At 43.1% G+C, this 26,068-nt stretch overlaps 44 non-coding genes across 44 annotated transcripts; all 44 read right to left on the reverse strand.

Moving 5' to 3' along the window:
* Positions 1 to 1,321: 1,321 nt before the first annotated feature.
* trnav-cac (transfer RNA valine (anticodon CAC)) lies at positions 1,322 to 1,394 on the reverse strand. Its single transcript has one exon. It is a non-coding gene; the product is annotated as a tRNA-Val (tRNA).
* Positions 1,395 to 1,730: 336 nt separating this feature from the next.
* Positions 1,731 to 1,802, reverse strand: trnaq-cug (transfer RNA glutamine (anticodon CUG)). The gene has a single exon. It is a non-coding gene; the product is annotated as a tRNA-Gln (tRNA).
* A 442-nt stretch (positions 1,803 to 2,244) lies between these two features.
* Positions 2,245 to 2,317, reverse strand: trnav-aac (transfer RNA valine (anticodon AAC)). Its single transcript has one exon. It is a non-coding gene; the product is annotated as a tRNA-Val (tRNA).
* Positions 2,318 to 2,653: 336 nt separating this feature from the next.
* Positions 2,654 to 2,725, reverse strand: trnaq-cug (transfer RNA glutamine (anticodon CUG)). The gene has a single exon. It is a non-coding gene; the product is annotated as a tRNA-Gln (tRNA).
* A 442-nt stretch (positions 2,726 to 3,167) lies between these two features.
* trnav-aac (transfer RNA valine (anticodon AAC)) lies at positions 3,168 to 3,240 on the reverse strand. The gene has a single exon. It is a non-coding gene; the product is annotated as a tRNA-Val (tRNA).
* A 336-nt stretch (positions 3,241 to 3,576) lies between these two features.
* trnaq-cug (transfer RNA glutamine (anticodon CUG)) lies at positions 3,577 to 3,648 on the reverse strand. Its single transcript has one exon. It is a non-coding gene; the product is annotated as a tRNA-Gln (tRNA).
* Positions 3,649 to 4,092: 444 nt separating this feature from the next.
* On the reverse strand, positions 4,093 to 4,165 carry trnav-cac (transfer RNA valine (anticodon CAC)). The gene has a single exon. It is a non-coding gene; the product is annotated as a tRNA-Val (tRNA).
* Positions 4,166 to 4,501: 336 nt separating this feature from the next.
* trnaq-cug (transfer RNA glutamine (anticodon CUG)) lies at positions 4,502 to 4,573 on the reverse strand. Its single transcript has one exon. It is a non-coding gene; the product is annotated as a tRNA-Gln (tRNA).
* Positions 4,574 to 5,014: 441 nt separating this feature from the next.
* Positions 5,015 to 5,087, reverse strand: trnav-cac (transfer RNA valine (anticodon CAC)). The gene has a single exon. It is a non-coding gene; the product is annotated as a tRNA-Val (tRNA).
* Positions 5,088 to 5,423: 336 nt separating this feature from the next.
* Positions 5,424 to 5,495, reverse strand: trnaq-cug (transfer RNA glutamine (anticodon CUG)). The gene has a single exon. It is a non-coding gene; the product is annotated as a tRNA-Gln (tRNA).
* Positions 5,496 to 5,940: 445 nt separating this feature from the next.
* trnav-aac (transfer RNA valine (anticodon AAC)) lies at positions 5,941 to 6,013 on the reverse strand. Its single transcript has one exon. It is a non-coding gene; the product is annotated as a tRNA-Val (tRNA).
* Positions 6,014 to 6,349: 336 nt separating this feature from the next.
* trnaq-cug (transfer RNA glutamine (anticodon CUG)) lies at positions 6,350 to 6,421 on the reverse strand. The gene has a single exon. It is a non-coding gene; the product is annotated as a tRNA-Gln (tRNA).
* Positions 6,422 to 6,863: 442 nt separating this feature from the next.
* trnav-aac (transfer RNA valine (anticodon AAC)) lies at positions 6,864 to 6,936 on the reverse strand. The gene has a single exon. It is a non-coding gene; the product is annotated as a tRNA-Val (tRNA).
* Positions 6,937 to 7,272: 336 nt separating this feature from the next.
* trnaq-uug (transfer RNA glutamine (anticodon UUG)) lies at positions 7,273 to 7,344 on the reverse strand. The gene has a single exon. It is a non-coding gene; the product is annotated as a tRNA-Gln (tRNA).
* Positions 7,345 to 8,711: 1,367 nt separating this feature from the next.
* On the reverse strand, positions 8,712 to 8,784 carry trnav-cac (transfer RNA valine (anticodon CAC)). The gene has a single exon. It is a non-coding gene; the product is annotated as a tRNA-Val (tRNA).
* A 336-nt stretch (positions 8,785 to 9,120) lies between these two features.
* Positions 9,121 to 9,192, reverse strand: trnaq-cug (transfer RNA glutamine (anticodon CUG)). Its single transcript has one exon. It is a non-coding gene; the product is annotated as a tRNA-Gln (tRNA).
* A 441-nt stretch (positions 9,193 to 9,633) lies between these two features.
* Positions 9,634 to 9,706, reverse strand: trnav-cac (transfer RNA valine (anticodon CAC)). The gene has a single exon. It is a non-coding gene; the product is annotated as a tRNA-Val (tRNA).
* Positions 9,707 to 10,042: 336 nt separating this feature from the next.
* Positions 10,043 to 10,114, reverse strand: trnaq-cug (transfer RNA glutamine (anticodon CUG)). The gene has a single exon. It is a non-coding gene; the product is annotated as a tRNA-Gln (tRNA).
* A 1,367-nt stretch (positions 10,115 to 11,481) lies between these two features.
* Positions 11,482 to 11,554, reverse strand: trnav-cac (transfer RNA valine (anticodon CAC)). The gene has a single exon. It is a non-coding gene; the product is annotated as a tRNA-Val (tRNA).
* A 336-nt stretch (positions 11,555 to 11,890) lies between these two features.
* trnaq-cug (transfer RNA glutamine (anticodon CUG)) lies at positions 11,891 to 11,962 on the reverse strand. Its single transcript has one exon. It is a non-coding gene; the product is annotated as a tRNA-Gln (tRNA).
* Positions 11,963 to 12,404: 442 nt separating this feature from the next.
* trnav-cac (transfer RNA valine (anticodon CAC)) lies at positions 12,405 to 12,477 on the reverse strand. Its single transcript has one exon. It is a non-coding gene; the product is annotated as a tRNA-Val (tRNA).
* Positions 12,478 to 12,813: 336 nt separating this feature from the next.
* On the reverse strand, positions 12,814 to 12,885 carry trnaq-cug (transfer RNA glutamine (anticodon CUG)). The gene has a single exon. It is a non-coding gene; the product is annotated as a tRNA-Gln (tRNA).
* Positions 12,886 to 13,326: 441 nt separating this feature from the next.
* On the reverse strand, positions 13,327 to 13,399 carry trnav-aac (transfer RNA valine (anticodon AAC)). Its single transcript has one exon. It is a non-coding gene; the product is annotated as a tRNA-Val (tRNA).
* A 336-nt stretch (positions 13,400 to 13,735) lies between these two features.
* trnaq-uug (transfer RNA glutamine (anticodon UUG)) lies at positions 13,736 to 13,807 on the reverse strand. Its single transcript has one exon. It is a non-coding gene; the product is annotated as a tRNA-Gln (tRNA).
* Positions 13,808 to 14,249: 442 nt separating this feature from the next.
* On the reverse strand, positions 14,250 to 14,322 carry trnav-aac (transfer RNA valine (anticodon AAC)). The gene has a single exon. It is a non-coding gene; the product is annotated as a tRNA-Val (tRNA).
* A 336-nt stretch (positions 14,323 to 14,658) lies between these two features.
* Positions 14,659 to 14,730, reverse strand: trnaq-cug (transfer RNA glutamine (anticodon CUG)). The gene has a single exon. It is a non-coding gene; the product is annotated as a tRNA-Gln (tRNA).
* Positions 14,731 to 15,172: 442 nt separating this feature from the next.
* Positions 15,173 to 15,245, reverse strand: trnav-aac (transfer RNA valine (anticodon AAC)). Its single transcript has one exon. It is a non-coding gene; the product is annotated as a tRNA-Val (tRNA).
* Positions 15,246 to 16,095: 850 nt separating this feature from the next.
* trnav-cac (transfer RNA valine (anticodon CAC)) lies at positions 16,096 to 16,168 on the reverse strand. The gene has a single exon. It is a non-coding gene; the product is annotated as a tRNA-Val (tRNA).
* An 849-nt stretch (positions 16,169 to 17,017) lies between these two features.
* trnav-aac (transfer RNA valine (anticodon AAC)) lies at positions 17,018 to 17,090 on the reverse strand. The gene has a single exon. It is a non-coding gene; the product is annotated as a tRNA-Val (tRNA).
* Positions 17,091 to 17,426: 336 nt separating this feature from the next.
* On the reverse strand, positions 17,427 to 17,498 carry trnaq-cug (transfer RNA glutamine (anticodon CUG)). Its single transcript has one exon. It is a non-coding gene; the product is annotated as a tRNA-Gln (tRNA).
* Positions 17,499 to 17,939: 441 nt separating this feature from the next.
* trnav-aac (transfer RNA valine (anticodon AAC)) lies at positions 17,940 to 18,012 on the reverse strand. Its single transcript has one exon. It is a non-coding gene; the product is annotated as a tRNA-Val (tRNA).
* A 336-nt stretch (positions 18,013 to 18,348) lies between these two features.
* On the reverse strand, positions 18,349 to 18,420 carry trnaq-uug (transfer RNA glutamine (anticodon UUG)). Its single transcript has one exon. It is a non-coding gene; the product is annotated as a tRNA-Gln (tRNA).
* Positions 18,421 to 18,862: 442 nt separating this feature from the next.
* trnav-aac (transfer RNA valine (anticodon AAC)) lies at positions 18,863 to 18,935 on the reverse strand. Its single transcript has one exon. It is a non-coding gene; the product is annotated as a tRNA-Val (tRNA).
* A 336-nt stretch (positions 18,936 to 19,271) lies between these two features.
* trnaq-cug (transfer RNA glutamine (anticodon CUG)) lies at positions 19,272 to 19,343 on the reverse strand. Its single transcript has one exon. It is a non-coding gene; the product is annotated as a tRNA-Gln (tRNA).
* A 442-nt stretch (positions 19,344 to 19,785) lies between these two features.
* Positions 19,786 to 19,858, reverse strand: trnav-aac (transfer RNA valine (anticodon AAC)). Its single transcript has one exon. It is a non-coding gene; the product is annotated as a tRNA-Val (tRNA).
* An 850-nt stretch (positions 19,859 to 20,708) lies between these two features.
* On the reverse strand, positions 20,709 to 20,781 carry trnav-cac (transfer RNA valine (anticodon CAC)). Its single transcript has one exon. It is a non-coding gene; the product is annotated as a tRNA-Val (tRNA).
* Positions 20,782 to 21,630: 849 nt separating this feature from the next.
* Positions 21,631 to 21,703, reverse strand: trnav-aac (transfer RNA valine (anticodon AAC)). The gene has a single exon. It is a non-coding gene; the product is annotated as a tRNA-Val (tRNA).
* A 336-nt stretch (positions 21,704 to 22,039) lies between these two features.
* On the reverse strand, positions 22,040 to 22,111 carry trnaq-cug (transfer RNA glutamine (anticodon CUG)). Its single transcript has one exon. It is a non-coding gene; the product is annotated as a tRNA-Gln (tRNA).
* Positions 22,112 to 22,552: 441 nt separating this feature from the next.
* Positions 22,553 to 22,625, reverse strand: trnav-aac (transfer RNA valine (anticodon AAC)). Its single transcript has one exon. It is a non-coding gene; the product is annotated as a tRNA-Val (tRNA).
* Positions 22,626 to 23,475: 850 nt separating this feature from the next.
* trnav-aac (transfer RNA valine (anticodon AAC)) lies at positions 23,476 to 23,548 on the reverse strand. The gene has a single exon. It is a non-coding gene; the product is annotated as a tRNA-Val (tRNA).
* A 336-nt stretch (positions 23,549 to 23,884) lies between these two features.
* On the reverse strand, positions 23,885 to 23,956 carry trnaq-uug (transfer RNA glutamine (anticodon UUG)). Its single transcript has one exon. It is a non-coding gene; the product is annotated as a tRNA-Gln (tRNA).
* Positions 23,957 to 24,398: 442 nt separating this feature from the next.
* trnav-aac (transfer RNA valine (anticodon AAC)) lies at positions 24,399 to 24,471 on the reverse strand. The gene has a single exon. It is a non-coding gene; the product is annotated as a tRNA-Val (tRNA).
* Positions 24,472 to 25,321: 850 nt separating this feature from the next.
* trnav-aac (transfer RNA valine (anticodon AAC)) lies at positions 25,322 to 25,394 on the reverse strand. The gene has a single exon. It is a non-coding gene; the product is annotated as a tRNA-Val (tRNA).
* Positions 25,395 to 25,730: 336 nt separating this feature from the next.
* Positions 25,731 to 25,802, reverse strand: trnaq-uug (transfer RNA glutamine (anticodon UUG)). Its single transcript has one exon. It is a non-coding gene; the product is annotated as a tRNA-Gln (tRNA).
* Between the last annotated feature and the right edge of the window lie 266 nt (positions 25,803 to 26,068).

The raw sequence follows: 26,068 nt of genomic DNA on the forward strand, positions 1-26,068 counted from the left end.
TGGAAGGATTTTGGCAACGTGATTTTTTTTTGTCAATTTTTCAGTGATACTCTTACAGCTTGTATTCTCAGAATTGGCACGACAGTCAAGCAACACATTCTGTATCTTCTTCAATGGTCAAAGGTTAGAATCCGCCTGTCAAGCGGAGGAACAGGGTTCGATTCCTTGATGGAAGGTTGCCATGTGATCGCTCAGCAGCTAGGGGTTTGCCAAAGTCCGTTTCAAACAACAGCATCGGAAAATCTTTTTAAAACCTTAAAAAATTGACTTTACATGTCAAGAATAGCAGATGAGGCTCCCCTCCTATCCATAATTATGAATATGTTGATGTTGCTATCATTAACGTGCAGTCATACATCTTCACACAAGGATGAAATAAATAATGGAGGAGCAAGTAATGTTTCCGCCCAGTTTCGAACTGAGGACCTTTCGTGTGTTAGGCGAACGTGATAACCGCTACACTATGGAAACTGAACCCATGCCTATTCACTAGTGTTCCCGACGCCAAAGAATGAGGTAAGTTTTCCCAAATTTTGTTGCTCACGGAAAGTGATTTTGGAGTCGCAACAAATTGAGTCAGAAGTGGGATTGTAACACACTCCTCTGGGAGAGCATGGATAAATAGAAGCATCGTAAATGAACATGCAAGAGGAAACCAAAAGAGATTCAACTAGCAACACAGAGGTGTGACATCACATACCATAGATCCTCTCAGCTGGAATCGTGCACTCTGGTGTCCTTTCACAACTGACTAGCCTACTCAACTCATCTTCTTTCCAGAACACAACCATGACAGCACACACCTGGAAGTTCCACCGAGATTTGAACTCGGATCACTGGATTCAGAGTCCAGAGTGCTGACCTTTACACCATGGAACCCCTTCCACAGTCAATTTACGCTCTCAGTCATGCAAATGCTCGACAATGGAAGGATTTTAGCAACGTGATTTTTTTTTGTCAATTTTTCAGTGATACTCTTACAGCTTGTATTCTCAGAATTGGCACGACAGTCAAGCAACACATTCTGTATCTTCTTCAAAGGTCAAAGTTTAGAATCCGCCTGTCAAGCGGAGGAACAGGGTTCGATTCCTTGATAGAAGGTTGCCATTTTCGCTCAGCAGCTAGGGGTTTGCCAAAGTCCGTTTCAAACAACAGCATCGGAAAATCTTTTTAAAACCTGAAAAAATTTACTTTACATGTCAAGAATAGCAGATGAAGCTCCCCTCCTATCCATAATTATGAATATGTTGATGTTGCTATCATTAACGTGCAGTCATACATCTTCACACAAGGATGAAATAAATATAGGAGGAGCAAGTAATGTTTCCGCCCAGTTTCGAACTGAGGACCTTTCGCGTGTGAGGCGAATGTGATAACCACTACACTACGGAAACTGGAACCATGCCTATTCACTAGTGTTCCGGACGCCAAAGAATGAGGTAAGTTTTCCCAAATTTTGTTGCTCACGGAAAGTGATTTTGGAGTCGCAACAAATTGAGTCAGAAGTGGGATTGTAACACACTCCTGTGGGAGAGCATGGATAAATAGAAGCATCGTAAATGAATATGCAAGAGGAAACCAAAAAAGATTCAACTAGCAACACAGAGGTGTGACGTCACATACCACAGATCCTCTCAGCTGGAATCGTGCACTCTGGTGTCCTTTCACAACTGACTAGCCTACTCAACTCATCTACTTTCCAGAACGCAACCATGAAAGCACACACCTGAAGGTTCCACCGAGATTTGAACTCGGATCACTGGATTCAGAGTCCAGAGTGCTGACCTTTACACCATGGAACCCCTTCCACAGTCAATTTACGCTCTCAGTCATGCAAATGCTCGACAATGGAAGGATTTTAGCAACGTGATTTTTTTTTGTCAATTTTTCAGTGATACTCTTACAGCTTGTATTCTCAGAATTGGCACGACAGTCAAGCAACACATTCTGTATCTTCTTCAAAGGTCAAAGTTTAGAATCCGCCTGTCAAGCGGAGGAACAGGGTTCGATTCCTTGATGGAAGGTTGCCATTTTCGCTCAGCAGCTAGGGGTTTGCCAAAGTCCGTTTCAAACAACAGCATCGGAAAATCTTTTTAAAACCTGAAAAAATTGACTTTACATGTCAAGAATAGCAGATGAGGCTCCCCTCCTATCCATAATTATGAATATGTTGATGTTGCTATCATTAACGTGCAGTCATACATCTTCACACAAGGATGAAATAAATAATGGAGGAGCAAGTAATGTTTCCGCCCAGTTTCGAACTGAGGACCTTTCGCGTGTTAGGCGAATGTGATAACCACTACACTACGGAAACTGAACCCATGCCTAGTCACTAGTGATCCGGAAGCCAAAGAATGAGGTAAGTTTTCCCAAATTTTGTTGCTCGCGGAAAGAGTTTGTGGAGTTGCAACAAATTGAGTCAGAAGTGGGATTGTAACACACTCCTCTGGGAGAGCATGGATAAATAGAATCATCGTAAATGAACATGCAAGAGGAAACCAAAAAAGATTCAACTAGCAACACAGAGGTGTGACATCACATACCATAGATCCTCTCAGCTGGAATCGTGCACTCTGGTGTCCTTTCACAACTGACTAGCCTACTCAACTCATCTTCTTTCCAGAACACAACCATGACAGCACACACCTGGAGGTTCCACCGAGATTTGAACTCGGATCACTGGATTCAGAGTCCAGAGTGCTGACCTTTACACCATGGAACCCCTTCCACAGTCAATTTACGCTCTCAGTCATGCAAATGCTCGACAATGGAAGGATTTTAGCAACGTGATTTTTTTTTGTCAATTTTTCAGTGATACTCTTACAGCTTGTATTCTCAGAATTGGCACGACAGTCAAGCAACACATTCTGTATCTTCTTCAATGGTCAAAGGTTAGAATCAGCCTGTCAAGCGGAGGAACAGGGTTCGATTCCTTGATGGAAGGTTGCCATTTTCGCTCAGCAGCTAGGGGTTTGCCAAAGTCCGTTTCAAACAACAGCATCGGAAAATCTTTTTAAAACCTGAAAAAATTGACTTTACATGTCAAGGATAGCAGATGAGGCTCCCCTCCTATCCATAATTATGAATATGTTGATGTTGCTATCATTAACGTGCAGTCATACATCTTCCCACAAGGGTGGGATAAATAATGGAGGAGCAGGTAATGTTTCCGCCCAGTTTCGAACTGAGGACCTTTCGCGTGTTAGGCGAATGTGATAACCACTACACTACGGAAACTGGAACCATGCCTATTCACTAGTGTTCCAGACGCCAAAGAATGAGGTAAGTTTTCCCAAATTTTGTTGCTCACGGAAAGTGATTTTGGAGTCGCAACAAATTGAGTCAGAAGTGGGATTGTAACACACTCCTCTGGGAGAGCATGGATAAATAGAAGCATCGTAAATGAACATGCAAGAGGAAACCAAAAAAGATTCAACTAGCAACACAGAGGTGTGACGTCACATACCACTGATCCTCTCAGCTGGAATCGTGCACTCTGGTGTCCTTTCACAACTGACTAGCCTACTCAACTCATCTTCTTTCCAGAACACAACCATGACAGCACACACCTGAAGGTTCCACCGAGATTTGAACTCGGATCACTGGATTCAGAGTCCAGAGTGCTGACCTTTACACCATGGAACCCCTTCCACAGTCAATTTGCGCTCTCAGTCATGCAAATGCTCGACAATGGAAGGATTTTGGCAACGTGATTTTTTTTTGTCAATTTTTCAGTGATACTCTTACAGCTTGTATTCTCAGAATTGGCACGACAGTCAAGCAACACATTCTGTATCTTCTTCAATGGTCAAAGGTTAGAATCCGCCTGTCAAGCGGAGGAACAGGGTTCGATTCCTTGATGGAAGGTTGCCATGTGATCGCTCAGCAGCTAGGGGTTTGCCAAAGTCCGTTTCAAACAACAGCATCGGAAAATCTTTTTAAAACCTGAAAAAATTTACTTTACATGTCAAGAATAGCAGATGAAGCTCCCCTCCTATCCATAATTATGAATATGTTGATGTTGCTATCATTAACGTGCAGTCATACATCTTCACACAAGGATGAAATAAATATAGGAGGAGCAAGTAATGTTTCCGCCCAGTTTCGAACTGAGGACCTTTCGCGTGTGAGGCGAATGTGATAACCACTACACTACGGAAACTGAACCCATGCCTATTCACTAGTGTTCCCGACGCCAAAGAATGAGGTAAGTTTTCCCAAATTTTGTTGCTCACGGAAAGTGATTTTGGAGTCGCAACAAATTGAGTCAGAAGTGGGATTGTAACACACTCCTGTGGGAGAGCATGGATAAATAGAAGCATCGTAAATGAATATGCAAGAGGAAACCAAAAAAGATTCAACTAGCAACACAGAGGTGTGACGTCACATACCACAGATCCTCTCAGCTGGAATCGTGCACTCTGGTGTCCTTTCACAACTGACTAGCCTACTCAACTCATCTACTTTCCAGAACGCAACCATGACAGCACACACCTGGAGGTTCCACCGAGATTTGAACTCGGATCACTGGATTCAGAGTCCAGAGTGCTGACCTTTACACCATGGAACCCCTTCCACAGTCAATTTACGCTCTCAGTCATGCAAATGCTCGACAATGGAAGGATTTTAGCAACGTGATTTTTTTTGTCAATTTTTCAGTGATACTCTTACAGCTTGTATTCTCAGAATTGGCACGACAGTCAAGCAACACATTCTGTATCTTCTTCAATGGTCAAAGGTTAGAATCCGCCTGTCAAGCGGAGGAACAGGGTTCGATTCCTTGATGGAAGGTTGCCATTTTCGCTCAGCAGCTAGGGGTTTGCCAAAGTCCGTTTCAAACAACAGCATCGGAAAATCTTTTTAAAACCTTAAAAAATTGACTTTACATGTCAAGAATAGCAGATGAGGCTCCCCTCCTATCCATAATTATGAATATGTTGATGTTGCTATAATTAACGTGCAGTCATACATCTTCACACAAGGATGAAATAAATAAAGGAGGGGCAAGTAATGTTTCCGCCCAGTTTCGAACTGAGGACCTTTCGCGTGTGAGGTGAATGTGATAACCACTACACTACGGAAACTGGAACCATGCCTAGTCACTAGTGTTCCGGACGCCAAAGAATGAGGTAAGTTTTCCCAAATTTTGTTGCTCACGGAAAGTGATTTTGGAGTCGCAACGAATTGAGTCAGAAGTGGGATTGTAACACACTCCTCTGGGAGAGCATGGATAAATAGAATCATCGTAAATGAACATGCAAGAGGAAACCAAAAAAGATTCAACTAGCAACACAGAGGTGTGACGTCACATACCACAGATCCTCTCAGCTGGAATCGTGCACTCTGGTGTCCTTTCACAACTGACTAGCCTACTCAACTCATCTACTTTCCAGAACGCAACCATGAAAGCACACACCTGAAGGTTCCACCGAGATTTGAACTCGGATCACTGGATTCAGAGTCCAGAGTGCTGACCTTTACACCATGGAACCCCTTCCACAGTCAATTTACGCTCTCAGTCATGCAAATGCTCGACAATGGAAGGATTTTAGCAACGTGATTTTTTTTTGTCAATTTTTCAGTGATACTCTTACAGCTTGTATTCTCAGAATTGGCACGACAGTCAAGCAACACATTCTGTATCTTCTTCAAAGGTCAAAGTTTAGAATCCGCCTGTCAAGCGGAGGAACAGGGTTCGATTCCTTGATGGAAGGTTGCCATTTTCGCTCAGCAGCTAGGGGTTTGCCAAAGTCCGTTTCAAACAACAGCATCGGAAAATCTTTTTAAAACCTGAAAAAATTGACTTTACATGTCAAGAATAGCAGATGAGGGGGCTCCCCTCCTATCCATAATTATGAATATGTTGATGTTGCTATCATTAACGTGCAGTCATACATCTTCACACAAGGATGAAATAAATAATGGAGGAGCAAGTAATGTTTCCGCCCAGTTTCGAACTGAGGACCTTTCGCGTGTTAGGCGAATGTGATAACCACTACACTACGGAAACTGAACCCATGCCTAGTCACTAGTGATCCGGAAGCCAAAGAATGAGGTAAGTTTTCCCAAATTTTGTTGCTCGCGGAAAGAGTTTGTGGAGTTGCAACAAATTGAGTCAGAAGTGGGATTGTAACACACTCCTCTGGGAGAGCATGGATAAATAGAATCATCGTAAATGAACATGCAAGAGGAAACCAAAAAAGATTCAACTAGCAACACAGAGGTGTGACATCACATACCATAGATCCTCTCAGCTGGAATCGTGCACTCTGGTGTCCTTTCACAACTGACTAGCCTACTCAACTCATCTTCTTTCCAGAACACAACCATGACAGCACACACCTGGAGGTTCCACCGAGATTTGAACTCGGATCACTGGATTCAGAGTCCAGAGTGCTGACCTTTACACCATGGAACCCCTTCCACAGTCAATTTACGCTCTCAGTCATGCAAATGCTCGACAATGGAAGGATTTTAGCAACGTGATTTTTTTTTGTCAATTTTTCAGTGATACTCTTACAGCTTGTATTCTCAGAATTGGCACGACAGTCAAGCAACACATTCTGTATCTTCTTCAATGGTCAAAGGTTAGAATCAGCCTGTCAAGCGGAGGAACAGGGTTCGATTCCTTGATGGAAGGTTGCCATTTTCGCTCAGCAGCTAGGGGTTTGCCAAAGTCCGTTTCAAACAACAGCATCGGAAAATCTTTTTAAAACCTGAAAAAATTGACTTTACATGTCAAGGATAGCAGATGAGGCTCCCCTCCTATCCATAATTATGAATATGTTGATGTTGCTATCATTAACGTGCAGTCATACATCTTCCCACAAGGGTGGGATAAATAATGGAGGAGCAGGTAATGTTTCCGCCCAGTTTCGAACTGAGGACCTTTCGCGTGTTAGGCGAATGTGATAACCACTACACTACGGAAACTGGAACCATGCCTATTCACTAGTGTTCCAGACGCCAAAGAATGAGGTAAGTTTTCCCAAATTTTGTTGCTCACGGAAAGTGATTTTGGAGTCGCAACAAATTGAGTCAGAAGTGGGATTGTAACACACTCCTCTGGGAGAGCATGGATAAATAGAAGCATCGTAAATGAACATGCAAGAGGAAACCAAAAAAGATTCAACTAGCAACACAGAGGTGTGACGTCACATACCACTGATCCTCTCAGCTGGAATCGTGCACTCTGGTGTCCTTTCACAACTGACTAGCCTACTCAACTCATCTTCTTTCCAGAACGCAACCATGACAGCACACACCTGAAGGTTCCACCGAGATTTGAACTCGGATCACTGGATTCAAAGTCCAGAGTGCTGACCTTTACACCATGGAACCCCTTCCACAGTCAATTTGCGCTCTCAGGCATGCAAATGCTCGACAATGGAAGGATTTTGGCAACGTGATTTTTTTTTGTCAATTTTTCAGTGATACTCTTACAGCTTGTATTCTCAGAATTGGCACGACAGTCAAGCAACACATTCTGTATCTTCTTCAATGGTCAAAGGTTAGAATCCGCCTGTCAAGCGGAGGAACAGGGTTCGATTCCTTGATGGAAGGTTGCCATGTGATCGCTCAGCAGCTAGGGGTTTGCCAAAGTCCGTTTCAAACAACAGCATCGGAAAATCTTTTTAAAACCTTAAAAAATTGACTTTACATGTCAAGAATAGCAGATGAGGCTCCCCTCCTATCCATAATTATGAATATGTTGATGTTGCTATCATTAACGTGCAGTCATACATCTTCACACAAGGATGAAATAAATAATGGAGGAGCAAGTAATGTTTCCGCCCAGTTTCGAACTGAGGACCTTTCGTGTGTTAGGCGAACGTGATAACCGCTACACTATGGAAACTGAACCCATGCCTATTCACTAGTGTTCCCGACGCCAAAGAATGAGGTAAGTTTTCCCAAATTTTGTTGCTCACGGAAAGTGATTTTGGAGTCGCAACAAATTGAGTCAGAAGTGGGATTGTAACACACTCCTCTGGGAGAGCATGGATAAATAGAAGCATCGTAAATGAACATGCAAGAGGAAACCAAAAGAGATTCAACTAGCAACACAGAGGTGTGACATCACATACCATAGATCCTCTCAGCTGGAATCGTGCACTCTGGTGTCCTTTCACAACTGACTAGCCTACTCAACTCATCTTCTTTCCAGAACACAACCATGACAGCACACACCTGGAAGTTCCACCGAGATTTGAACTCGGATCACTGGATTCAGAGTCCAGAGTGCTGACCTTTACACCATGGAACCCCTTCCACAGTCAATTTACGCTCTCAGTCATGCAAATGCTCGACAATGGAAGGATTTTAGCAACGTGATTTTTTTTTGTCAATTTTTCAGTGATACTCTTACAGCTTGTATTCTCAGAATTGGCACGACAGTCAAGCAACACATTCTGTATCTTCTTCAAAGGTCAAAGTTTAGAATCCGCCTGTCAAGCGGAGGAACAGGGTTCGATTCCTTGATAGAAGGTTGCCATTTTCGCTCAGCAGCTAGGGGTTTGCCAAAGTCCGTTTCAAACAACAGCATCGGAAAATCTTTTTAAAACCTGAAAAAATTTACTTTACATGTCAAGAATAGCAGATGAAGCTCCCCTCCTATCCATAATTATGAATATGTTGATGTTGCTATCATTAACGTGCAGTCATACATCTTCACACAAGGATGAAATAAATATAGGAGGAGCAAGTAATGTTTCCGCCCAGTTTCGAACTGAGGACCTTTCGCGTGTGAGGCGAATGTGATAACCACTACACTACGGAAACTGGAACCATGCCTATTCACTAGTGTTCCGGACGCCAAAGAATGAGGTAAGTTTTCCCAAATTTTGTTGCTCACGGAAAGTGATTTTGGAGTCGCAACAAATTGAGTCAGAAGTGGGATTGTAACACACTCCTGTGGGAGAGCATGGATAAATAGAAGCATCGTAAATGAATATGCAAGAGGAAACCAAAAAAGATTCAACTAGCAACACAGAGGTGTGACGTCACATACCACAGATCCTCTCAGCTGGAATCGTGCACTCTGGTGTCCTTTCACAACTGACTAGCCTACTCAACTCATCTACTTTCCAGAACGCAACCATGACAGCACACACCTGGAGGTTCCACCGAGATTTGAACTCGGATCACTGGATTCAGAGTCCAGAGTGCTGACCTTTACACCATGGAACCCCTTCCACAGTCAATTTACGCTCTCAGTCATGCAAATGCTCGACAATGGAAGGATTTTAGCAACGTGATTTTTTTTGTCAATTTTTCAGTGATACTCTTACAGCTTGTATTCTCAGAATTGGCACGACAGTCAAGCAACACATTCTGTATCTTCTTCAATGGTCAAAGGTTAGAATCCGCCTGTCAAGCGGAGGAACAGGGTTCGATTCCTTGATGGAAGGTTGCCATTTTCGCTCAGCAGCTAGGGGTTTGCCAAAGTCCGTTTCAAACAACAGCATCGGAAAATCTTTTTAAAACCTTAAAAAATTGACTTTACATGTCAAGAATAGCAGATGAGGCTCCCCTCCTATCCATAATTATGAATATGTTGATGTTGCTATAATTAACGTGCAGTCATACATCTTCACACAAGGATGAAATAAATAAAGGAGGGGCAAGTAATGTTTCCGCCCAGTTTCGAACTGAGGACCTTTCGCGTGTGAGGCGAATGTGATAACCACTACACTACGGAAACTGGAACCATGCCTAGTCACTAGTGTTCCGGACGCCAAAGAATGAGGTAAGTTTTCCCAAATTTTGTTGCTCACGGAAAGTGATTTTGGAGTCGCAACAAATTGAGTCAGAAGTGGGATTGTAACACACTCCTCTGGGAGAGCATGGATAAATAGAATCATCGTAAATGAACATGCAAGAGGAAACCAAAAAAGATTCAACTAGCAACACAGAGGTGTGACGTCACATACCACAGATCCTCTCAGCTGGAATCGTGCACTCTGGTGTCCTTTCACAACTGACTAGCCTACTCAACTCATCTACTTTCCAGAACGCAACCATGAAAGCACACACCTGAAGGTTCCACCGAGATTTGAACTCGGATCACTGGATTCAGAGTCCAGAGTGCTGACCTTTACACCATGGAACCCCTTCCACAGTCAATTTACGCTCTCAGTCATGCAAATGCTCGACAATGGAAGGATTTTAGCAACGTGATTTTTTTTTGTCAATTTTTCAGTGATACTCTTACAGCTTGTATTCTCAGAATTGGCACGACAGTCAAGCAACACATTCTGTATCTTCTTCAATGGTCAAAGGTTAGAATCCGCCTGTCAAGCGGAGGAACAGGGTTCGATTCCTTGATGGAAGGTTGCCATGTGATCGCTCAGCAGCTAGGGGTTTGCCAAAGTCCGTTTCAAACAACAGCATCGGAAAATCTTTTTAAAACCTTAAAAAATTGACTTTACATGTCAAGAATAGCAGATGAGGCTCCCCTCCTATCCATAATTATGAATATGTTGATGTTGCTATCATTAACGTGCAGTCATACATCTTCACACAAGGATGAAATAAATAATGGAGGAGCAAGTAATGTTTCCGCCCAGTTTCGAACTGAGGACCTTTCGTGTGTTAGGCGAACGTGATAACCGCTACACTATGGAAACTGAACCCATGCCTATTCACTAGTGTTCCCGACGCCAAAGAATGAGGTAAGTTTTCCCAAATTTTGTTGCTCACGGAAAGTGATTTTGGAGTCGCAACAAATTGAGTCAGAAGTGGGATTGTAACACACTCCTCTGGGAGAGCATGGATAAATAGAAGCATCGTAAATGAACATGCAAGAGGAAACCAAAAGAGATTCAACTAGCAACACAGAGGTGTGACATCACATACCATAGATCCTCTCAGCTGGAATCGTGCACTCTGGTGTCCTTTCACAACTGACTAGCCTACTCAACTCATCTTCTTTCCAGAACACAACCATGACAGCACACACCTGGATGTTCCACCGAGATTTGAACTCGGATCACTGGATTCAGAGTCCAGAGTGCTGACCTTTACACCATGGAACCCCTTCCACAGTCAATTTACGCTCTCAGTCATGCAAATGCTCGACAATGGAAGGATTTTAGCAACGTGATTTTTTTTTGTCAATTTTTCAGTGATACTCTTACAGCTTGTATTCTCAGAATTGGCACGACAGTCAAGCAACACATTCTGTATCTTCTTCAAAGGTCAAAGTTTAGAATCCGCCTGTCAAGCGGAGGAACAGGGTTCGATTCCTTGATGGAAGGTTGCCATTTTCGCTCAGCAGCTAGGGGTTTGCCAAAGTCCGTTTCAAACAACAGCATCGGAAAATCTTTTTAAAACCTGAAAAAATTTACTTTACATGTCAAGAATAGCAGATGAAGCTCCCCTCCTATCCATAATTATGAATATGTTGATGTTGCTATCATTAACGTGCAGTCATACATCTTCACACAAGGATGAAATAAATATAGGAGGAGCAAGTAATGTTTCCGCCCAGTTTCGAACTGAGGACCTTTCGCGTGTGAGGCGAATGTGATAACCACTACACTACGGAAACTGGAACCATGCCTAGTCAGTAGTGTTCCGGACGCCAAAGAATGAGGTAAGTTTTCCCAAATTTTGTTGCTCACGGAAAGTGATTTTGGAGTCGCAACAAATTGAGTCAGAAGTGGGATTGTAACACACTCCTCTGGGAGAGCATGGATAAATAGAATCATCGTAAATGAACATGCAAGAGGAAACCAAAAAAGATTCAACTAGCAACACATAGGTGTGACGTCACATACCACAGATCCTCTCAGCTGGAATCGTGCACTCTGGTGTCCTTTCACAACTGACTAGCCTACTCAACTCATCTACTTTCCAGAACGCAACCATGAAAGCACACACCTGAAGGTTCCACCGAGATTTGAACTCGGATCACTGGATTCAGAGTCCAGAGTGCTGACCTTTACACCATGGAACCCCTTCCACAGTCAATTTACGCTCTCAGTCATGCAAATGCTCGACAATGGAAGGATTTTAGCAACGTGATTTTTTTTTGTCAATTTTTCAGTGATACTCTTACAGCTTGTATTCTCAGAATTGGCACGACAGTCAAGCAACACATTCTGTATCTTCTTCAAAGGTCAAAGTTTAGAATCCGCCTGTCAAGCGGAGGAACAGGGTTCGATTCCTTGATGGAAGGTTGCCATTTTCGCTCAGCAGCTAGGGGTTTGCCAAAGTCCGTTTCAAACAACAGCATCGGAAAATCTTTTTAAAACCTGAAAAAATTTACTTTACATGTCAAGAATAGCAGATGAAGCTCCCCTCCTATCCATAATTATGAATATGTTGATGTTGCTATCATTAACGTGCAGTCATACATCTTCACACAAGGATGAAATAAATATAGGAGGAGCAAGTAATGTTTCCGCCCAGTTTCGAACTGAGGACCTTTCGCGTGTGAGGCGAATGTGATAACCACTACACTACAGAAACTGGAACCATGCCTATTCACTAGTGTTCCGGACGCCAAAGAATGAGGTAAGTTTTCCCAAATTTTGTTGCTCACGGAAAGTGATTTTGGAGTCGCAACAAATTGAGTCAGAAGTGGGATTGTAACACACTCCTGTGGGAGAGCATGGATAAATAGAAGCATCGTAAATGAACATGCAAGAGGAAACCAAAAAAGATTCAACTAGCAACACAGAGGTGTGACGTCACATACCACAGATCCTCTCAGCTGGAATCGTGCACTCTGGTGTCCTTTCACAACTGACTAGCCTACTCAACTCATCTACTTTCCAGAACGCAACCATGACAGCACACACCTGGAGGTTCCACCGAGATTTGAACTCGGATCACTGGATTCAGAGTCCAGAGTGCTGACCTTTACACCATGGAACCCCTTCCACAGTCAATTTACGCTCTCAGTCATGCAAATGCTCGACAATGGAAGGATTTTAGCAACGTGATTTTTTTTGTCAATTTTTCAGTGATACTCTTACAGCTTGTATTCTCAGAATTGGCACGACAGTCAAGCAACACATTCTGTATCTTCTTCAATGGTCAAAGGTTAGAATCCGCCTGTCAAGCGGAGGAACAGGGTTCGATTCCTTGATGGAAGGTTGCCATTTTCGCTCAGCAGCTAGGGGTTTGCCAAAGTCCGTTTCAAACAACAGCATCGGAAAATCTTTTTAAAACCTGAAAAAATTGACTTTACATGTCAAGAATAGCAGATGAGGCTCCCCTCCTATCCATAATTATGAATATGTTGATGTTGCTATCATTAATGTGCAGTCATACATCTTCACACAAGGATGAAATAAATAATGGAGGAGCAAGTAATGTTTCCGCCCAGTTTCGAACTGAGGACCTTTCGCGTGTTAGGCGAATGTGATAACCACTACACTACGGAAACTGAACCCATGCCTAGTCACTAGTGATCCGGAAGCCAAAGAATGAGGTAAGTTTTCCCAAATTTTGTTGCTCGCGGAAAGAGTTTGTGGAGTTGCAACAAATTGAGTCAGAAGTGGGATTGTAACACACTCCTCTGGGAGAGCATGGATAAATAGAATCATCGTAAATGAACATGCAAGAGGAAACCAAAAAAGATTCAACTAGCAACACAGAGGTGTGACATCACATACCATAGATCCTCTCAGCTGGAATCGTGCACTCTGGTGTCCTTTCACAACTGACTAGCCTACTCAACTCATCTTCTTTCCAGAACACAACCATGACAGCACACACCTGAAGGTTCCACCGAGATTTGAACTCGGATCACTGGATTCAAAGTCCAGAGTGCTGACCTTTACACCATGGAACCCCTTCCACAGTCAATTTGCGCTCTCAGTCATGCAAATGCTCGACAATGGAAGGATTTTGGCAACGTGATTTTTTTTTGTCAATTTTTCAGTGATACTCTTACAGCTTGTATTCTCAGAATTGGCACGACAGTCAAGCAACACATTCTGTATCTTCTTCAATGGTCAAAGGTTAGAATCAGCCTGTCAAGCGGAGGAACAGGGTTCGATTCCTTGATGGAAGGTTGCCATTTTCGCTCAGCAGCTAGGGGTTTGCCAAAGTCCGTTTCAAACAACAGCATCGGAAAATCTTTTTAAAACCTGAAAAAATTGACTTTACATGTCAAGGATAGCAGATGAGGCTCCCCTCCTATCCATAATTATGAATATGTTGATGTTGCTATCATTAACGTGCAGTCATACATCTTCCCACAAGGGTGGGATAAATAATGGAGGAGCAGGTAATGTTTCCGCCCAGTTTCGAACTGAGGACCTTTCGCGTGTTAGGCGAATGTGATAACCACTACACTACGGAAACTGGAACCATGCCTATTCACTAGTGTTCCAGACGCCAAAGAATGAGGTAAGTTTTCCCAAATTTTGTTGCTCACGGAAAGTGATTTTGGAGTCGCAACAAATTGAGTCAGAAGTGGGATTGTAACACACTCCTCTGGGAGAGCATGGATAAATAGAAGCATCGTAAATGAACATGCAAGAGGAAACCAAAAAAGATTCAACTAGCAACACAGAGGTGTGACGTCACATACCACTGATCCTCTCAGCTGGAATCGTGCACTCTGGTGTCCTTTCACAACTGACTAGCCTACTCAACTCATCTACTTTCCAGAACGCAACCATGAAAGCACACACCTGAAGGTTCCACCGAGATTTGAACTCGGATCACTGGATTCAGAGTCCAGAGTGCTGACCTTTACACCATGGAACCCCTTCCACAGTCAATTTACGCTCTCAGTCATGCAAATGCTCGACAATGGAAGGATTTTAGCAACGTGATTTTTTTTTGTCAATTTTTCAGTGATACTCTTACAGCTTGTATTCTCAGAATTGGCACGACAGTCAAGCAACACATTCTGTATCTTCTTCAAAGGTCAAAGGTTAGAATCCGCCTGTCAAGCGGAGGAACAGGGTTCGATTCCTTGATGGAAGGTTGCCATTTTCGCTCAGCAGCTAGGGGTTTGCCAAAGTCCGTTTCAAACAACAGCATCGGAAAATCTTTTTAAAACCTGAAAAAATTGACTTTACATGTCAAGAATAGCAGATGAGGCTCCCCTCCTATCCATAATTATGAATATGTTGATGTTGCTATCATTAACGTGCAGTCATACATCTTCACACAAGGATGAAATAAATAATGGAGGAGCAAGTAATGTTTCCGCCCAGTTTCGAACTGAGGACCTTTCGCGTGTTAGGCGAATGTGATAACCACTACACTACGGAAACTGAACCCATGCCTATTCACTAGTGTTCCCGACGCCAAAGAATGAGGTAAGTTTTCCCAAATTTTGTTGCTCACGGAAAGTGATTTTGGAGTCGCAACAAATTGAGTCAGAAGTGGGATTGTAACACACTCCTCTGGGAGAGCATGGATAAATAGAAGCATCGTAAATGAACATGCAAGAGGAAACCAAAAGAGATTCAACTAGCAACACAGAGGTGTGACATCACATACCATAGATCCTCTCAGCTGGAATCGTGCACTCTGGTGTCCTTTCACAACTGACTAGCCTACTCAACTCATCTTCTTTCCAGAACACAACCATGACAGCACACACCTGGAAGTTCCACCGAGATTTGAACTCGGATCACTGGATTCAGAGTCCAGAGTGCTGACCTTTACACCATGGAACCCCTTCCACAGTCAATTTACGCTCTCAGTCATGCAAATGCTCGACAATGGAAGGATTTTAGCAACGTGATTTTTTTTTGTCAATTTTTCAGTGATACTCTTACAGCTTGTATTCTCAGAATTGGCACGACAGTCAAGCAACACATTCTGTATCTTCTTCAAAGGTCAAAGTTTAGAATCCGCCTGTCAAGCGGAGGAACAGGGTTCGATTCCTTGATGGAAGGTTGCCATTTTCGCTCAGCAGCTAGGGGTTTGCCAAAGTCCGTTTCAAACAACAGCATCGGAAAATCTTTTTAAAACCTGAAAAAATTTACTTTACATGTCAAGAATAGCAGATGAAGCTCCCCTCCTATCCATAATTATGAATATGTTGATGTTGCTATCATTAACGTGCAGTCATACATCTTCACACAAGGATGAAATAAATATAGGAGGAGCAAGTAATGTTTCCGCCCAGTTTCGAACTGAGGACCTTTCGCGTGTGAGGCGAATGTGATAACCACTACAGTACGGAAACTGGAACCATGCCTATTCACTAGTGTTCCGGACGCCAAAGAATGAGGTAAGTTTTCCCAAATTTTGTTGCTCACGGAAAGTGATTTTGGAGTCGCAACAAATTGAGTCAGAAGTGGGATTGTAACACACTCCTGTGGGAGAGCATGGATAAATAGAAGCATCGTAAATGAATATGCAAGAGGAAACCAAAAAAGATTCAACTAGCAACACAGAGGTGTGACGTCACATACCACAGATCCTCTCAGCTGGAATCGTGCACTCTGGTGTCCTTTCACAACTGACTAGCCTACTCAACTCATCTACTTTCCAGAACGCAACCATGACAGCACACACCTGGAAGTTCCACCGAGATTTGAACTCGGATCACTGGATTCAGAGTCCAGAGTGCTGACCTTTACACCATGGAACCCCTTCCACAGTCAATTTACGCTCTCAGTCATGCAAATGCTCGACAATGGAAGGATTTTAGCAACGTGATTTTTTTTGTCAATTTTTCAGTGATACTCTTACAGCTTGTATTCTCAGAATTGGCACGACAGTCAAGCAACACATTCTGAATCTTCTTCAATGGTCAAAGGTTAGAATCCGCCTGTCAAGCGGAGGAACAGGGTTCGATTCCTTGATGGAAGGTTGCCATTTTCGCTCAGCAGCTAGGGGTTTGCCAAAGTCCGTTTCAAACAACAGCATCGGAAAATCTTTTTAAAACCTGAAAAAATTGACTTTACATGTCAAGGATAGCAGATGAGGCTCCCCTCCTATCCATAATTATGAATATGTTGATGTTGCTATCATTAACGTGCAGTCATACATCTTCCCACAAGGGTGGGATAAATAATGGAGGAGCAGGTAATGTTTCCGCCCAGTTTCGAACTGAGGACTTTTCGCGTGTTAGGCGAATGTGATAACCACTACACTACGGAAACTGGAACCATGCCTATTCACTAGTGTTCCAGACGCCAAAGAATGAGGTAAGTTTTCCCAAATTTTGTTGCTCACGGAAAGTGATTTTGGAGTCGCAACAAATTGAGTCAGAAGTGGGATTGTAACACACTCCTCTGGGAGAGCATGGATAAATAGAATCATCGTAAATGAACATGCAAGAGGAAACCAAAAAAGATTCAACTAGCAACACAGAGGTGTGACGTCACATACCACAGATCCTCTCAGCTGGAATCGTGCACTCTGGTGTCCTTTCACAACTGACTAGCCTACTCAACTCATCTACTTTCCAGAACGCAACCATGAAAGCACACACCTGAAGGTTCCACCGAGATTTGAACTCGGATCACTGGATTCAGAGTCCAGAGTGCTGACCTTTACACCATGGAACCCCTTCCACAGTCAATTTACGCTCTCAGTCATGCAAATGCTCGACAATGGAAGGATTTTAGCAACGTGATTTTTTTTGTCAATTTTTCAGTGATACTCTTACAGCTTGTATTCTCAGAATTGGCACGACAGTCAAGCAACACATTCTGTATCTTCTTCAAAGGTCAAAGTTTAGAATCCGCCTGTCAAGCGGAGGAACAGGGTTCGATTCCTTGATGGAAGGTTGCCATTTTCGCTCAGCAGCTAGGGGTTTGCCAAAGTCCGTTTCAAACAACAGCATCGGAAAATCTTTTTAAAACCTGAAAAAATTGACTTTACATGTCAAGAATAGCAGATGAGGCTCCCCTCCTATCCATAATTATGAATATGTTGATGTTGCTATCATTAACGTGCAGTCATACATCTTCACACAAGGATGAAATAAATAATGGAGGAGCAAGTAATGTTTCCGCCCAGTTTCGAACTGAGGACCTTTCGCGTGTTAGGCGAATGTGATAACCACTACACTACGGAAACTGAACCCATGCCTATTCACTAGTGTTCCCGACGCCAAAGAATGAGGTAAGTTTTCCCAAATTTTGTTGCTCACGGAAAGTGATTTTGGAGTCGCAACAAATTGAGTCAGAAGTGGGATTGTAACACACTCCTCTGGGAGAGCATGGATAAATAGAAGCATCGTAAATGAACATGCAAGAGGAAACCAAAAGAGATTCAACTAGCAACACAGAGGTGTGACATCACATACCACAGATCCTCTCAGCTGGAATCGTGCACTCTGGTGTCCTTTCACAACTGACTAGCCTACTCAACTCATCTTCTTTCCAGAACACAACCATGACAGCACACACCTGAAGGTTCCACCGAGATTTGAACTCGGATCACTGGATTCAAAGTCCAGAGTGCTGACCTTTACACCATGGAACCCCTTCCACAGTCAATTTGCGCTCTCAGTCATGCAAATGCTCGACAATGGAAGGATTTTGGCAACGTGATTTTTTTTTGTCAATTTTTCAGTGATACTCTTACAGCTTGTATTCTCAGAATTGGCACGACAGTCAAGCAACACATTCTGTATCTTCTTCAATGGTCAAAGGTTAGAATCAGCCTGTCAAGCGGAGGAACAGGGTTCGATTCCTTGATGGAAGGTTGCCATTTTCGCTCAGCAGCTAGGGGTTTGCCAAAGTCCGTTTCAAACAACAGCATCGGAAAATCTTTTTAAAACCTGAAAAAATTGACTTTACATGTCAAGGATAGCAGATGAGGCTCCCCTCCTATCCATAATTATGAATATGTTGATGTTGCTATCATTAACGTGCAGTCATACATCTTCCCACAAGGGTGGGATAAATAATGGAGGAGCAGGTAATGTTTCCGCCCAGTTTCGAACTGAGGACCTTTCGCGTGTTAGGCGAATGTGATAACCACTACACTACGGAAACTGGAACCATGCCTATTCACTAGTGTTCCAGACGCCAAAGAATGAGGTAAGTTTTCCCAAATTTTGTTGCTCACGGAAAGTGATTTTGGAGTCGCAACAAATTGAGTCAGAAGTGGGATTGTAACACACTCCTCTGGGAGAGCATGGATAAATAGAAGCATCGTAAATGAACATGCAAGAGGAAACCAAAAAAGATTCAACTAGCAACACAGAGGTGTGACGTCACATACCACTGATCCTCTCAGCTGGAATCGTGCACTCTGGTGTCCTTTCACAACTGACTAGCCTACTCAACTCATCTACTTTCCAGAACGCAACCATGAAAGCACACACCTGAAGGTTCCACCGAGATTTGAACTCGGATCACTGGATTCAGAGTCCAGAGTGCTGACCTTTACACCATGGAACCCCTTCCACAGTCAATTTACGCTCTCAGTCATGCAAATGCTCGACAATGGAAGGATTTTAGCAACGTGATTTTTTTTTGTCAATTTTTCAGTGATACTCTTACAGCTTGTATTCTCAGAATTGGCACGACAGTCAAGCAACACATTCTGTATCTTCTTCAAAGGTCAAAGGTTAGAATCCGCCTGTCAAGCGGAGGAACAGGGTTCGATTCCTTGATGGAAGGTTGCCATTTTCGCTCAGCAGCTAGGGGTTTGCCAAAGTCCGTTTCAAACAACAGCATCGGAAAATCTTTTTAAAACCTGAAAAAATTGACTTTACATGTCAAGAATAGCAGATGAGGCTCCCCTCCTATCCATAATTATGAATATGTTGATGTTGCTATCATTAACGTGCAGTCATACATCTTCACACAAGGATGAAATAAATAATGGAGGAGCAAGTAATGTTTCCGCCCAGTTTCGAACTGAGGACCTTTCGCGTGTTAGGCGAATGTGATAACCACTACACTACGGAAACTGAACCCATGCCTATTCACTAGTGTTCCCGACGCCAAAGAATGAGGTAAGTTTTCCCAAATTTTGTTGCTCACGGAAAGTGATTTTGGAGTCGCAACAAATTGAGTCAGAAGTGGGATTGTAACACACTCCTCTGGGAGAGCATGGATAAATAGAAGCATCGTAAATGAACATGCAAGAGGAAACCAAAAGAGATTCAACTAGCAACACAGAGGTGTGACATCACATACCATAGATCCTCTCAGCTGGAATCGTGCACTCTGGTGTCCTTTCACAACTGACTAGCCTACTCAACTCATCTTCTTTCCAGAACACAACCATGACAGCACACACCTGGAAGTTCCACCGAGATTTGAACTCGGATCACTGGATTCAGAGTCCAGAGTGCTGACCTTTACACCATGGAACCCCTTCCACAGTCAATTTACGCTCTCAGTCATGCAAATGCTCGACAATGGAAGGATTTTAGCAACGTGATTTTTTTTTGTCAATTTTTCAGTGATACTCTTACAGCTTGTATTCTCAGAATTGGCACGACAGTCAAGCAACACATTCTGTATCTTCTTCAAAGGTCAAAGTTTAGAATCCGCCTGTCAAGCGGAGGAACAGGGTTCGATTCCTTGATGGAAGGTTGCCATTTTCGCTCAGCAGCTAGGGGTTTGCCAAAGTCCGTTTCAAACAACAGCATCGGAAAATCTTTTTAAAACCTGAAAAAATTTACTTTACATGTCAAGAATAGCAGATGAAGCTCCCCTCCTATCCATAATTATGAATATGTTGATGTTGCTATCATTAACGTGCAGTCATACATCTTCACACAAGGATGAAATAAATATAGGAGGAGCAAGTAATGTTTCCGCCCAGTTTCGAACTGAGGACCTTTCGCGTGTGAGGCGAATGTGATAACCACTACAGTACGGAAACTGGAACCATGCCTATTCACTAGTGTTCCGGACGCCAAAGAATGAGGTAAGTTTTCCCAAATTTTGTTGCTCACGGAAAGTGATTTTGGAGTCGCAACAAATTGAGTCAGAAGTGGGATTGTAACACACTCCTGTGGGAGAGCATGGATAAATAGAAGCATCGTAAATGAATATGCAAGAGGAAACCAAAAAAGATTCAACTAGCAACACAGAGGTGTGACGTCACATACCACAGATCCTCTCAGCTGGAATCGTGCACTCTGGTGTCCTTTCACAACTGACTAGCCTACTCAACTCATCTACTTTCCAGAACGCAACCATGACAGCACACACCTGGAAGTTCCACCGAGATTTGAACTCGGATCACTGGATTCAGAGTCCAGAGTGCTGACCTTTACACCATGGAACCCCTTCCACAGTCAATTTACGCTCTCAGTCATGCAAATGCTCGACAATGGAAGGATTTTAGCAACGTGATTTTTTTTGTCAATTTTTCAGTGATACTCTTACAGCTTGTATTCTCAGAATTGGCACGACAGTCAAGCAACACATTCTGAATCTTCTTCAATGGTCAAAGGTTAGAATCCGCCTGTCAAGCGGAGGAACAGGGTTCGATTCCTTGATGGAAGGTTGCCATTTTCGCTCAGCAGCTAGGGGTTTGCCAAAGTCCGTTTCAAACAACAGCATCGGAAAATCTTTTTAAAACCTGAAAAAATTGACTTTACATGTCAAGGATAGCAGATGAGGCTCCCCTCCTATCCATAATTATGAATATGTTGATGTTGCTATCATTAACGTGCAGTCATACATCTTCCCACAAGGGTGGGATAAATAATGGAGGAGCAGGTAATGTTTCCGCCCAGTTTCGAACTGAGGACTTTTCGCGTGTTAGGCGAATGTGATAACCACTACACTACGGAAACTGGAACCATGCCTATTCACTAGTGTTCCAGACGCCAAAGAATGAGGTAAGTTTTCCCAAATTTTGTTGCTCACGGAAAGTGATTTTGGAGTCGCAACAAATTGAGTCAGAAGTGGGATTGTAACACACTCCTCTGGGAGAGCATGGATAAATAGAATCATCGTAAATGAACATGCAAGAGGAAACCAAAAAAGATTCAACTAGCAACACAGAGGTGTGACGTCACATACCACAGATCCTCTCAGCTGGAATCGTGCACTCTGGTGTCCTTTCACAACTGACTAGCCTACTCAACTCATCTACTTTCCAGAACGCAACCATGAAAGCACACACCTGAAGGTTCCACCGAGATTTGAACTCGGATCACTGGATTCAGAGTCCAGAGTGCTGACCTTTACACCATGGAACCCCTTCCACAGTCAATTTACGCTCTCAGTCATGCAAATGCTCGACAATGGAAGGATTTTAGCAACGTGATTTTTTTTGTCAATTTTTCAGTGATACTCTTACAGCTTGTATTCTCAGAATTGGCACGACAGTCAAGCAACACATTCTGTATCTTCTTCAAAGGTCAAAGTTTAGAATCCGCCTGTCAAGCGGAGGAACAGGGTTCGATTCCTTGATGGAAGGTTGCCATTTTCGCTCAGCAGCTAGGGGTTTGCCAAAGTCCGTTTCAAACAACAGCATCGGAAAATCTTTTTAAAACCTGAAAAAATTGACTTTACATGTCAAGAATAGCAGATGAGGCTCCCCTCCTATCCATAATTATGAATATGTTGATGTTGCTATCATTAACGTGCAGTCATACATCTTCACACAAGGATGAAATAAATAATGGAGGAGCAAGTAATGTTTCCGCCCAGTTTCGAACTGAGGACCTTTCGCGTGTTAGGCGAATGTGATAACCACTACACTACGGAAACTGAACCCATGCCTATTCACTAGTGTTCCCGACGCCAAAGAATGAGGTAAGTTTTCCCAAATTTTGTTGCTCACGGAAAGTGATTTTGGAGTCGCAACAAATTGAGTCAGAAGTGGGATTGTAACACACTCCTCTGGGAGAGCATGGATAAATAGAAGCATCGTAAATGAACATGCAAGAGGAAACCAAAAGAGATTCAACTAGCAACACAGAGGTGTGACATCACATACCACAGATCCTCTCAGCTGGAATCGTGCACTCTGGTGTCCTTTCACAACTGACTAGCCTACTCAACTCATCTTCTTTCCAGAACACAACCATGACAGCACACACCTGGAAGTTCCACCGAGATTTGAACTCGGATCACTGGATTCAGAGTCCAGAGTGCTGACCTTTACACCATGGAACCCCTTCCACAGTCAATTTACGCTCTCAGTCATGCAAATGCTCAACAATGGAAGGATTTTAGCAACGTGATTTTTTTTTGTCAATTTTTCAGTGATACTCTTACAGCTTGTATTCTCAGAATTGGCACGACAGTCAAGCAACACATTCTGTATCTTCTTCAATGGTCAAAGGTTAGAATCCGCCTGTCAAGCGGAGGAACAGGGTTCGATTCCTTGACGGAAGGTTGCCATTTTCGCTCAGCAGCTAGGGGTTTGCCAAAGTCCGTTTCAAACAACAGCATCGGAAAATCTTTTTAAAACCTGAAAAAATTGACTTTACATGTCAAGGATAGCAGATGAGGCTCCCCTCCTATCCATAATTATGAATATGTTGATGTTGCTATCATTAACGTGCAGTCATACATCTTCCCACAAGGGTGGGATAAATAATGGAGGAGCAGGTAATGTTTCCGCCCAGTTTCGAACTGAGGACCTTTCGCGTGTTAGGCGAATGTGATAACCACTACACTACAGAAACTGGAACCATGCCTATTCACTAGTGTTCCGGATGCCAAAGAATGAGGTAAGTTTTCCCAAATTTTGTTGCTCACGGAAAGTGATTTTGGAGTCGCAACAAATTGAGTCAGAAGTGGGATTGTAACACACTCCTGTGGGAGAGCATGGATAAATAGAAGCATCGTAAATGAATATGCAAGAGGAAACCAAAAAAGATTCAACTAGCAACACAGAGGTGTGACGTCACATACCACAGATCCTCTCAGCTGGAATCGTGCACTCTGGTGTCCTTTCACAACTGACTAGCCTACTCAACTCATCTACTTTCCAGAACACAACCATGACAGCACACACCTGAAGGTTCCACCGAGATTTGAACTCGGATCACTGGATTCAAAGTCCAGAGTGCTGACCTTTACACCATGGAACCCCTTCCACAGTCAATTTGCGCTCTCAGTCATGCAAATGCTCGACAATGGAAGGATTTTGGCAACGTGATTTTTTTTTGTCAATTTTTCAGTGATACTCTTACAGCTTGTATTCTCAGAATTGGCACGACAGTCAAGCAACACATTCTGTATCTTCTTCAATGGTCAAAGGTTAGAATCTGCCTGTCAAGCGGAGGAACAGGGTTCGATTCCTTGATGGAAGGTTGCCATTTTCGCTCAGCAGCTAGGGGTTTGCCAAAGTCCGTCTCAAACAACAGCATCGGAAAATCTTTTTAAAACCTTAAAAAATTGACTTTACATGTCAAGAATAGCAGATGAGGCTCCCCTCCTATCCATAATTATGAATATGTTGATGTTGCTATCATTAACGTGCAGTCATACATCTTCACACAAGGATGAAATAAATAATGGAGGAGCAAGTAATGTTTCCGCCCAGTTTCGAACTGAGGACCTTTCGCGTGTTAGGCGAATGTGATAACCACTACACTACGGAAACTGAACCCATGCCTATTCACTAGTGTTCCCGACGCCAAAGAATGAGGTAAGTTTTCCCAAATTTTGTTGCTCACGGAAAGTGATTTTGGAGTCGCAACAAATTGAGTCAGAAGTGGGATTGTAACACACTCCTCTGGGAGAGCATGGATAAATAGAAGCATCGTAAATGAACATGCAAGAGGAAACCAAAAGAGATTCAACTAGCAACACAGAGGTGTGACATCACATACCACAGATCCTCTCAGCTGGAATCGTGCACTCTGGTGTCCTTTCACAACTGACTAGCCTACTCAACTCATCTTCTTTCCAGAACACAACCATGACAGCACACACCTGGAAGTTCCACCGAGATTTGAACTCGGATCACTGGATTCAGAGTCCAGAGTGCTGACCTTTACACCATGGAACCCCTTCCACAGTCAATTTACGCTCTCAGTCATGCAAATGCTCAACAATGGAAGGATTTTAGCAACGTGATTTTTTTTTGTCAATTTTTCAGTGATACTCTTACAGCTTGTATTCTCAGAATTGGCACGACAGTCAAGCAACACATTCTGTATCTTCTTCAATGGTCAAAGGTTAGAATCCGCCTGTCAAGCGGAGGAACAGGGTTCGATTCCTTGACGGAAGGTTGCCATTTTCGCTCAGCAGCTAGGGGTTTGCCAAAGTCCGTTTCAAACAACAGCATCGGAAAATCTTTTTAAAACCTGAAAAAATTGACTTTACATGTCAAGGATAGCAGATGAGGCTCCCCTCCTATCCATAATTATGAATATGTTGATGTTGCTATCATTAACGTGCAGTCATACATCTTCCCACAAGGGTGGGATAAATAATGGAGGAGCAGGTAATGTTTCCGCCCAGTTTCGAACTGAGGACCTTTCGCGTGTTAGGCGAATGTGATAACCACTACACTACAGAAACTGGAACCATGCCTATTCACTAGTGTTCCGGATGCCAAAGAATGAGGTAAGTTTTCCCAAATTTTGTTGCTCACGGAAAGTGATTTTGGAGTCGCAACAAATTGAGTCAGAAGTGGGATTGTAACACACTCCTGTGGGAGAGCATGGATAAATAGAAGCATCGTAAATGAATATGCAAGAGGAAACCAAAAAAGATTCAACTAGCAACACAGAGGTGTGACGTCACATACCACAGATCCTCTCAGCTGGAATCGTGCACTCTGGTGTCCTTTCACAACTGACTAGCCTACTCAACTCATCTACTTTCCAGAACACAACCATGACAGCACACACCTGAAGGTTCCACCGAGATTTGAACTCGGATCACTGGATTCAAAGTCCAGAGTGCTGACCTTTACACCATGGAACCCCTTCCACAGTCAATTTGCGCTCTCAGTCATGCAAATGCTCGACAATGGAAGGATTTTGGCAACGTGATTTTTTTTTGTCAATTTTTCAGTGATACTCTTACAGCTTGTATTCTCAGAATTGGCACGACAGTCAAGCAACACATTCTGTATCTTCTTCAATGGTCAAAGGTTAGAATCCGCCTGTCAAGCGGAGGAACAGGGTTCGATTCCTTGATGGAAGGTTGCCATTTTCGCTCAGCAGCTAGGGGTTTGCCAAAGTCCGTCT

Source organism: Odontesthes bonariensis, chromosome 11 (genome assembly GCF_027942865.1).
Source record: "Odontesthes bonariensis isolate fOdoBon6 chromosome 11, fOdoBon6.hap1, whole genome shotgun sequence".
Classification (NCBI taxonomy): Eukaryota; Metazoa; Chordata; class Actinopteri; order Atheriniformes; family Atherinopsidae; genus Odontesthes; species Odontesthes bonariensis.